General features: G+C 39.0%; 1 long non-coding RNA gene across 1 annotated transcript; it reads left to right on the top strand.

Moving 5' to 3' along the window:
• Positions 1-1,409: 1,409 nt before the first annotated feature.
• LOC123573604 (uncharacterized) lies at positions 1,410-8,721 on the top strand. Its single transcript, XR_006698250.3, has 2 exons — positions 1,410-1,494; positions 5,022-8,721. It is a non-coding gene; the product is annotated as an uncharacterized lncRNA (long non-coding RNA).
• The last annotated feature ends 1,512 nt before the right edge of the window (positions 8,722-10,233 follow it).

Genomic DNA, 10,233 nt, shown 5'->3' with positions numbered 1-10,233 from the left:
CACCTCGGCCTTTCACAGTGCTGGGAATACAAGCATGAGCTATTGTGCTGGCAATATATTCATATCATTGTACAATCACTGTCACCATCTAACTCCAGAACTTTTTCATCATCCCATACTGAAACTCTACCCATTAAACACCAACCCGTTCCCTCCTCCTCCAGTCCCTGGCAACCACCATTCCACCTTCTGTCTCTATGAATTTGAGTACCCTAGGTACCTCATATAAGTAGAATCATACAATATTTTTCCTTTTGTGTCTGGCCTATTTTTTTACTTAGCACAATGTCTTTCTAGTTTATCCATCTTGTAAAATGTATCAGAATGCCATTCCTTTTTAAGGTTGAATAATATTCCATCGTATGCATATACTATATTTTGTTTTATTCATCTGTTGCTGAATATCTGAAGTGATATTGTTAGCTTTCTTTCCATGTAAGCATTCATCTTGTGGGTTGCTTTCTTCTTGTGGCTATTGCGGATAATACTGGTATAAACATTGGTGTAGAAATTGTATATCTGTTTTTGTGTTTTATTGTCGTTTTTCACGTTGCTTTGAATGCTTTTCGGGAGGTTCAGGATGCTGATTCAGCTATAGTTATTTTGGTAGTTGTTTTGGAAGCTGCATTTCAAAATAAATATTTTAGATGATTCTCAGGATTAGGCAAGTTTGGAAAGCACTTCCTACCATTTCCATCTGAATGAAATCAGGTCAAAATGACATCAGAGATAGTCTCTCACAAGAAAAGAAGCACCAAGAAATCTGGGTAAGGTTTTGGGCAGGAGAGGCACTGATGATAGCAAGAGGGAGGTTTGGTGCTTTGAGCAGGTTAAATACATACAAACCAATTGTTCTACTAAGCACCATCTGTCAGAACTGTTCCTGCTTCTGTGAATCACTATGCAAGCAGAGAGAGGATGAAATAGATGGGCTAAAATTGCCTAATTCCCTTTCTGGGTTGACTGTATCTTAGGAAAATCCCCATTTGGCTCTGCTTTCAAGAATGACAAGCTTAGCTCAGCATTTCTGTGCATCTGCTGATGCTCATATTTTGAACTGGGGGATAACCCAATCTATGTCAAAGTAACTATTGATTCTTGGTTTTAACATAGTAATTTAACAATCTCTAAAGTTGTCCAAGGGTAGTCTGCAGGGGCCTTTGAAAACAGTATGCTGAGAATAGATAGGGCTCAAGGACAGTATCTCCAATTGAACTTTTAATGAACTCCCGTAGGCGCCAAGAAGGCGGGCAGATAAGGAAGAGCATAGAAACAAAGAACTGAGTAGAGGGTTACATCTGGGAAAAGAAAGTTTGTTTTGCATTGCATTCTTTCTGCTGACGTGGGGTTTATGGAGTATAAATAAAGTGAGGCGGAGGCTCTGAACGCGGCCGCCATGTTCTCTGTGTGTCTTTGTCTTTTGTGTGTTCTTTCATTCTCCACCACCCCCAGCACGGACCCCAACAAGTGGCGCAGCGAGCAGGGTCAGCACGGGTGAGTAGGGGAGAACAAGAAGGGGAACCCCCTAGGGGCGGGTAAGGCCCAGATATTGTTAAGGGGAACCTTCTTAAGCTTTCATTATGGGGAATTCCATCTCTCTGGCCTCAGAATATTTACGGCTGTTTCAAGGACTATTGCTGTCTATAGGAGTAGAAGTGAAAGAAAAAGACTTTGAAGCGATTGTTTGCCCATGTTGAACAACATTGTTACTGGTTTCAGTATCAGACTAAAGTGCAGCTGAATCGCAGAGAATGGTTACAGGTAGTAAAAACTCTGCTTAGAGCTCTCCAGTTAGGGGATATTATGCCTCTAAAATTGTGGACCTTGTGTGACTCTATCACTCAGACATTAGAGTTACTTGAGACTGATTCAGGGTGTGGTAATGTAGCCACAGGAGGAAAGGTATCTGAGGATTTGGAAAAAAAATAAATCTGAAATGAAGCCCATTTGTGCCAGGATAACAGAGGATGGGGGGGTAGCAAAAGGGGGAGAAGAGAAAAAGCCAGCTCTTCCTTCTTCTAAGGGAAATTCTGACATGCAGAGTATTATGGAAATGCTTCAACAAATATTACAGATATATTCTTCTAATTCACCTTTGCGAGCTTTCCCTGTTTCTTTTCCTTCTGCCCTGTTAAAAGAGGATTTTCCAGAGCCTCTAATTCCCCGGCTTCCTTATCTTTGCCTTTGTTTGGCAAAGTTGAAGCCCTGTTCACATCAGACATACTTTAAATTTATACTAAACACCTGTTTAATATGTTAAAACCAGTGTATATGTATATCTTATTGTTTGTTAAAATATTATGAGTATTTCAATAGTCAATAAACACATTAATATTAACTATTAATATTAATATAGTATTAATAACCCCAGCTAGGAAATTGTTATGTTATAGGGGTGCATAGGTTCCACCAATTTACACTCCAAACAGAAGTTGAGTATTCGAGTTGCTTAACACATTAACTACCTCTTGATATTTTCTGTGTTTTTAAATTTTAACCATTGTATTGTGTATGTAATGATTCTCAATTTGGTATTAATATACATATTTCCTAGTGAGTAATGATGTTAGACATATAGGTTTATTGTCATTTCTTTGTTCTGCTACTTTTGGTTGGGTTATTTGCCTTTTCTTATTAATATGTTGAGATTCTTTATATTTGGGGATATGAGTATTATTATATATTATATATACTTTTAATTTAAAAAAAAAATTTAAGGAGCTGGATCTGTTTCCAATTATTTGTGCTTCTTTTGCTCCTAATGCTCAGTTTTCAAATGGTGGCAATAATGTCCAATTTAATGCCTTACAAATTAAATTTTTAAAAAGAAATGAAAGCTGCCATTTCTAACTATGGATCTCAATCTCCTTTTATCCTTGGTCTTCTTGATGTTTTTTCATCAGAAAATTTGATGATTCCTATAGACTGGAAGACTTTGGGGAAGGCTTTTCTTGATCGTTCTCAGTGGTTACAATTGCACAGCTGGTAAATGAACAAGGCACATGTATAGGCTAGAAAAAATATTATGTGTGATCCCCCTGGACTCACTGAGGAACAACTCACAGGCACGGGCCAATATGCTACTCTTAATGCTCAGGCTGGTTTAGATGATGTTGCCTTTACTCAAATCAAGACTTTGTTTTTAAGGGCCTGAAATAAGGTAGAGATAACAGGAAAATGTTCCCTTTCCTCTGTGAAGATTTTACAGGGCACAAATGAACTATATTCAGATTTCGTAGCCCGTCTTCAGGCTGCTGTCTTCAAAATTGTGGGTGCTGGCCTTGCTTCAAAAATTTTGTTACAAACATTGTCTTTTAAAAATGCTTATGCTGACTGTTAAAAATTGTTAAAATCGTTAAAGGCCAATGGGGCCAATTTAGATAAATATATTAAAACTTGTGTTAGTGTTGGAGGGGCTATTTATGATGCTCAATTATTTGCTGGAGCTTTGTCTAAAGCCTTAAAAGGAAATAACAAACAAGGTGTTTGTTTGCAGTGTGGTAAACCTAGACATTTCAAAAAAAAGAATGTCATAAAAATTGAACACTTTTATCCCTCAAGGCAGAAAGCTGCCTTCAGAGGTGTTCAAATATTGTGGTAAATGTCGACATTGGACAAATAAATGTCGTTCCAAAACTGATAAAAGTGGAAATTTACTGTCTCCTCTCCTGGGAAACGGGAGTCGGGGCCCACAGGCTTGGGGCCCCAACAATTACAATACAAGTCTACTACAATATTCAGTGAGCAATGGCCTACAACATTAAGGAATAAATTCAAGTCCTCCTTAAGGATCCCACACCTCACCCCAGTTTCTCAGCTTTATGCGGCAACTAAGCAGAGCGCCGCTGCTGACTTAGCTATTACTCAGCCTTATACTTTGTCTCCTAATAGAGGAGTATATAAATTAGCTATTAGAGTGTGTGACCCTTTGCCAAAAGGACATGTAGGACTTTTGTTAGGTCAAAACAACAGTGCTATACGGAAGTTAATGATGATTCCAGAAATCATTGATCTTGATGTTACTAATAAAATTCTTATTATGGTACAAGTTTCACAATTTATACGCCTAGAGGCAGGGGAACGTATTCTCAATAGGGAGGATTTGGTAGCACAGAAAAAACTGTTTTTTGGGAAACTTTAGTTTCTAATCAAAAGCCCTTATGTTCATTGCATATTAATGGAATAGTTTTTAAAGGGTTAATTGATATGGGGGTGAATATGTCTATTATTTGTTTAAATTAGTGGCCTATACAATGGGAAAAAAGACAAGTTTCAGTTATACTCACTGGCTTGGGTGCTGCTTCTGTGATTTATCAAGATGTAGAACCTTTAACCTGTGTCGATCCTAAAGGTCAACAAGGTCAAGTGTTTTTTTTTATTTTTATATTGTTCCTATCAATATTAATTTTTGGGAACAAGATCTTTCACAACAATTTGCTGCTTTTTAAAACATTCCTCATATTTCCTCAGCTGCCAAAAATAAGATGTTCAAAATGGGCTACAATCCTTTAAACTCATAGCCACCACTCCTATTTAGGTGAAACAGTGACCATTATTTAAAGAAATACTTAGGACTCTAAAAGAGTAAGTCAAAAAACAAATGGCTGAGAGGAATATAAAGCCACGTATTTCTGCATGGAATTCCCGTCTTTGTCTTGTCTTAAAACTATAAATGTTTACATTAAACCTAGGGAAAGTTTACAACCTGGTCTTCCTAATCCTGCCCTTATCCCACAAAGTTAAAACCAGAGAAAAGCAGCAAGATGCTTTTGTATCATTACAAACTCAGCTTTCTTTCTACTCACTTAATATTGCCACAGAAAAAATTTAACTGGATTTTCTTATTCAATATTTAGGTTATACCTTGGGGGCACAAAATATTCGACCCCAAAAAATTCAAATTCGACGTGATCATTTAAAAACATTAAATGATTTTCAAAAGCTTCTAGGAGACATTAATTGGATGCGTCCTGTTTTAGGAATACCAACATATCAGTTATAACATCTTTTTTCTATTCTAGAAGGAGACAGTCACTTGGACAACTCATGCCATTTAACTCCTTTGGCTTTACTGGAACTCCAGCTTGTTGAAGAGCAACTTCAAAAGGCCCTTCCTTTTGTTTATTTCATACTTTACCTTCTCCCACAGGAATGATTCATCAAACTAATTGACCACTAAAATGGATCTTTTTGTCCAATAAAATATCTAAACGCTTGGCTACTTATATCGATCGTTTAGCTGAACTGATCATCAAAGGACAGCATCACTGTCGACAACTTTGGGGAGGAGATCCTTCCTTAATTATCTCTCAATTCATTCATAGTCAGATCACTTATCTTCTTGCAACTTCTGATTCTTGGCAAGAAGCTTCATCAATCTTGAGTTACAGTTTATCCTTATCCCTCGGTGCAACAGGGAGAATTGTTTGCTGTTCTGATGATCTTACTTGATTTCCCTACTACTGGTTGTAACATTGTTAGTGATTCTCAATACGCCGTTTATGTTACTTCTTATATTTCTCAGGCCACTTTACCTCTTTGTGCTACTTCTTCTCTTCAGAAATTCTTTTCTTTGTTATCCTTTACTTTGAGCCAACGTCGAGCTCCTTTATTCATCACTCATCTTCGTTCTCATTCTCAACTTTCTGGACCATTAGTTCATGGTAATACTCAGATTGATTTGCTTTTAATAGGCCACCTACATGCTGCAGAACAAAAATATACTCTACATCATACTAATAGTTCTGGCCTTCAACGATGGTTTCATTTAACTTATAAACAAGCTCGTTCTCTTATTCGAGCTTGTCCTTCCTGTGCTCCTTTGAGCATTCCATCCTTCCATCCTGGGGTTAATCCACGAGGTGTCCCTTCTTTTAGATGATTAAAGTATGTTCATCATACCATTGATACCTTTTCTCATTTCTGTTATTACTCATCTCTTAGCTTATTTTGCCATCATGGGCATTCCTCATACTTAAAACTAATAATGCCCCTGCCTATGTCTCTCGTAAATTACAAGTTTTCTTACAGCAATACAATATTCAACATATCACCGGTATCCCGGGCAACAGTCAAGGTCAAGCCATCATTGAGCGTGCAAATTTAACTTTAAAAACTTTTTTTTTTTTTTTTTTTTGAGACGGAGTCTCGCTCTGTCGCCCGGGCTGGAGTGCAGTGGCCGGCTCTCAGCTCACTGCAGGCTCCGCCTCCCGGGTTCACGCCATTCTCCTGCCTCAGCCTCCCGAGTAGCTGGGACTACAGGCGCCTGCCACCTCGCCCAGCTAGTTTTTGTATTTTTTAGTAGAGACGGGGTTTCACCATGTTAGCCAGGATGGTCTCGATCTCTTGACCTCGTGATCCACCCGTCTCGGCCTCCCAAAGTGCTGGGATTACAGGCTTGAGCCACCGCGCCCGGACAACTTTAAAAACTTAACTATTAAAACAAAACAAAAAGGGGGAAATGAGCCCCCCAGAAACTAGATTTTGAAACCAGATTTTGAAGGTTCTTTTTACCTTAATTTTTTTGAATCAATGGAGACAATTGCAAGACTCTGCTGTCGTAACCCATCTTTCCTCAACTCCCTCGGTGATAGTCCCCGCTGACAGTTTAAAGGTTTGGTATCCTAATGAAGAAGGTAAGTATGTTCAAGGGCAAGTTCTAAAACAGGGACGGGGCTATGCTCTTGTCCTTACAGGGAGCGGACCTGAGTGGTTTCCTACAAGATGATTGAAACCCTGTTGAAAAGAAAACTGGATTCAGCATGCATTTCTTCCTTTGTTAGATGTGCCTCGGTGGGGGACTTATTTCTCTTAGTGAGGCTTTGTATGAATATTGGACTTATATTCCCTTTCCGCCCTTGTATCAGGGAGTCGCCTGGGGGGAGGTGGAAATTAAGGTTTTCACCAATGACACTACTTGGATGCCGTCCCCCTATATAGACAAGGACAATATAGAACGGGAAACAGGAATTATAATCAGCACATACCAATTTGGAGTGGAAGGACTTCCAATATGTATGGGAAATAGTCCTCATTGTCTCCGAAAATCGCATGAAGCTTGGGCTGTTCGTTATAATCATAGTCATGTGGCTGCTAATACTGTTATTATTGTAACTAGAAGTTTTTAATATAATCATACTGTATATAGTAATGAAACTATTCCTAGTTCTTTACTTTTTTGTCCTATTCTAGAGGTTTCTCCTAATATTGAGGTGCTGGAGTGACAACAATGTCGGGGAACTAAACCCGGGATTTTATTAGAATACAATGGGATGCAAATAACTGATTGAAGTGTGCACGGTGATTTTCAAACAAAATTTAGTCACATACCTTTGAAATGACACTGGGTAAATAAAAGTATTGCTGCTAACAGTAATGAAACCTTGGTATGGCGTGAAGGAGGCCTGAAGTACAGAGTTATTTTTGGAAGTTGTTAGTTGCAGGCGATGCCATTAGCACTTTTGTGGGGAATATGCCCCTTAATCTTTCTAACCCGAATAACTCCTTTCATATTCAGTTATATCGGAATACCTCCTGATATATTATTGCTTGTGTCCGTAAGCCCTACCTATTATTAGCAGGAAATTTGACATGGGATAATATTACGGGGATTGTTAATTGTACAGATACGTGTACATTTTTGTCTTGCCTCAATCATTCCTGGTGGCACAACTTTACTGGGGATATTTATATCCTCAGGGCTCGTAAGGAAATTTGGCTACCTGTTAACCTTACGCGACCATGGGGGGCATCACCTCTTGAGACTTATATTTGGACTTCTCTCCAGCGAACCCTCCGTGCCCTTGGACTTATAATTGCCTCGGTGATGAGCCTTGTCGCCATCGTCTCCACTGCAGCCATAGCCGGACTCACTCTTCGTCAAAGCATACAAAATGCTGAATTTATGCAGCAATGGCATGAACAATCTCACCGGTTATGGCTTCAACAACAAAACATTGACTCTTAACTTGCTGAAAGATTGGACAACATGGAGCAAGCATTGACATGGCTTGGAGATCAGCTCACTGTACTCAGTACTCGGATGACATTACAATGTGATTGGAACTCCACTCAATTTTGTGTAACGCCTGTGCCTTTTAACATCTCTCAAAATTGGACTGTAATCCGAAAATTATTAGTAGGCCATAAAAATATTAGTTTGGACATCCAAGAGCTCACTCAGAACATTTCCGAAGCATTTCAACAACAATTACATGTGTTGTCCGGAACTGTAACCCTTCAGGAGCTGGGTCAGCGCCTTGATGCCTTTAACTCATGGACCCAGATGAAGACATGGATTTCTACAATCTCTGGAAGTATATTGCTTTGGGCACTTGGATTGGGTCTACTTCTTTTGGTGATTCGATGCTCCCTCCGTCACGTCCAAAAACAAAAGAAAACACAAGAATAAATATGGGCTACCTTTTTAGGATTGAGGCAAAACAAAAAAAAAAGGGGGGAAATGCAGGGGCCTTTGAAAATAGTATGCTGAGAATAGATAGGGCTCAAGGACAATATCTCCCATTGAACTTTTAATGAACTCCCGTAGGCGCCAAGAAGGCGGGCAGATAAGGAAGAGCATAGAAACAAAGAACTGAGTAGAAGGTTACATCTGGGAAAAGAAAGTTTGTTTTGCATTGTATTCTTTCTGCTGACGTGGGGTTTATGGAGTATAAATAAAGTGAGGCGGAGGCTCTGAGTGCGGCCGCCATGTTCTCTGTGTGTCTTTGTCTTTTGTGTGTTCTTTCATTCTCCACCACCCCCGGCACGGACCCCAACAGTAGTCAGCTAGTCTAAACTCATCTCTTGTGGTGGCTTAGAGTTTTATCAAAGGAATACTGTAAGATACCCAAGGAATAACTTTCATGACACAAGCCAACTGTAGCCATGGGAATATTTTGAGGTAATTTGTTAGTGAACTTCTGTTTAATCTCCATAAAGCAAAGCTACAGTGAGTCAGAGAAAAGCAGTTTGGGATTTTGCGGCAGACAAAGATACACTCAGGTGGCTTTCTAGAGGGAGAAAAAGGAAACATTTGGCTAGTTGCTGGCACATTTTTATTCATTAAGCATATATTTATTTAACTCTTGTCATATAATAGAAACAATGGATAAAGCAGAGAAAAAGCTTTTTTCAAAAAAAGTCCCTGAGGTTATCGCACTTTCATTCTGCGGGGGAAGCAGATAATTACAAAGTGAATAAATATAAATATATTTTCAAACAGCAGAGTACAAAGCATCAAGTTGACCTAACTAAATACTTACTAGTAACTAATTAAGTTTATTGCAAGATTCCTTCAGATTGCTAGGGCCAATAGTTTATTTCAATTACAATTTTATCTAAAAATACATAATTTAAAAACAAATCTTCCTGACACTCAATTACTTTGCAAAGTAAGGTATTCATCTTTTTTTAAAGACTGAGAAAAGAGCCTGTAATCCCAGCACTTTGGGAGGCTAAGGCAGGTGGATCACCTGAGGTCAGGAGTTCGAGACCAGCCTGGCCAACATAGTGAAACCCCCGTCTCTAAAAATTACCTGAACATGGTGGAGGGCACCTGTAATCCCAGCTACTTGGGAGGCTAAGGCAGGAGAATCACTTGAACTCAGGAGGCAGAGGTTGCAGTGAGCCGAGATCACCTCATCAGTGAGGTGAGATGCACTTCAACCAGGGCAACAAGAGTGAAACTCTGCCTCTCAAAAAAAAAAAAAAAAAAAAAAAAAAAAGACTGAGAAACTGTGAATGCCTACATGGAAAGAGAGCTAACAATGTCACTTAATCATATGGCTAAATGCAAACTGGCTAGTATGGATTCTAAGTACCATGACTTTTCAGATAAGAACCAAGATTTTTTATGGTTTTAGGGCCTGACAGTTTGGACACTTTTGTATGCCCAAACAGGTTTTAAACATCTCCCACAATTTCTTAAATTGGCTTATCCACTTGTTCACTTGCTTTAGTGTTTCATCCGTTAGAAGAGAGTGGGAGGTGAGAAGAGGATAATGTTATTATGTGCTGCTCCCTGTAGGCTGTTTGTATATAAAAATGGCATGCTGGAATTGTTAGAATGGTGCTTGTATCTAACTGAGGAAAGCAGTGGTTGACTTTTTTGTTCAGTAAAGTGTAGAAAGAAAGATTCCCAGATGTTAGAGTCCTTCATTATGTATACTGTTGCGTGGAAAACCGTGATGCTGTTCTTGGATCTGACATACCCTTTGAGGAATGAAACATTGA

This window comes from Macaca fascicularis, chromosome 1, assembly GCF_037993035.2.
Source record: "Macaca fascicularis isolate 582-1 chromosome 1, T2T-MFA8v1.1".
Classification (NCBI taxonomy): Eukaryota; Metazoa; Chordata; class Mammalia; order Primates; family Cercopithecidae; genus Macaca; species Macaca fascicularis.
The sequence above is the reverse complement of the archived record's forward strand: the minus strand, read 5'-3'. Positions and strand labels throughout refer to the sequence as shown.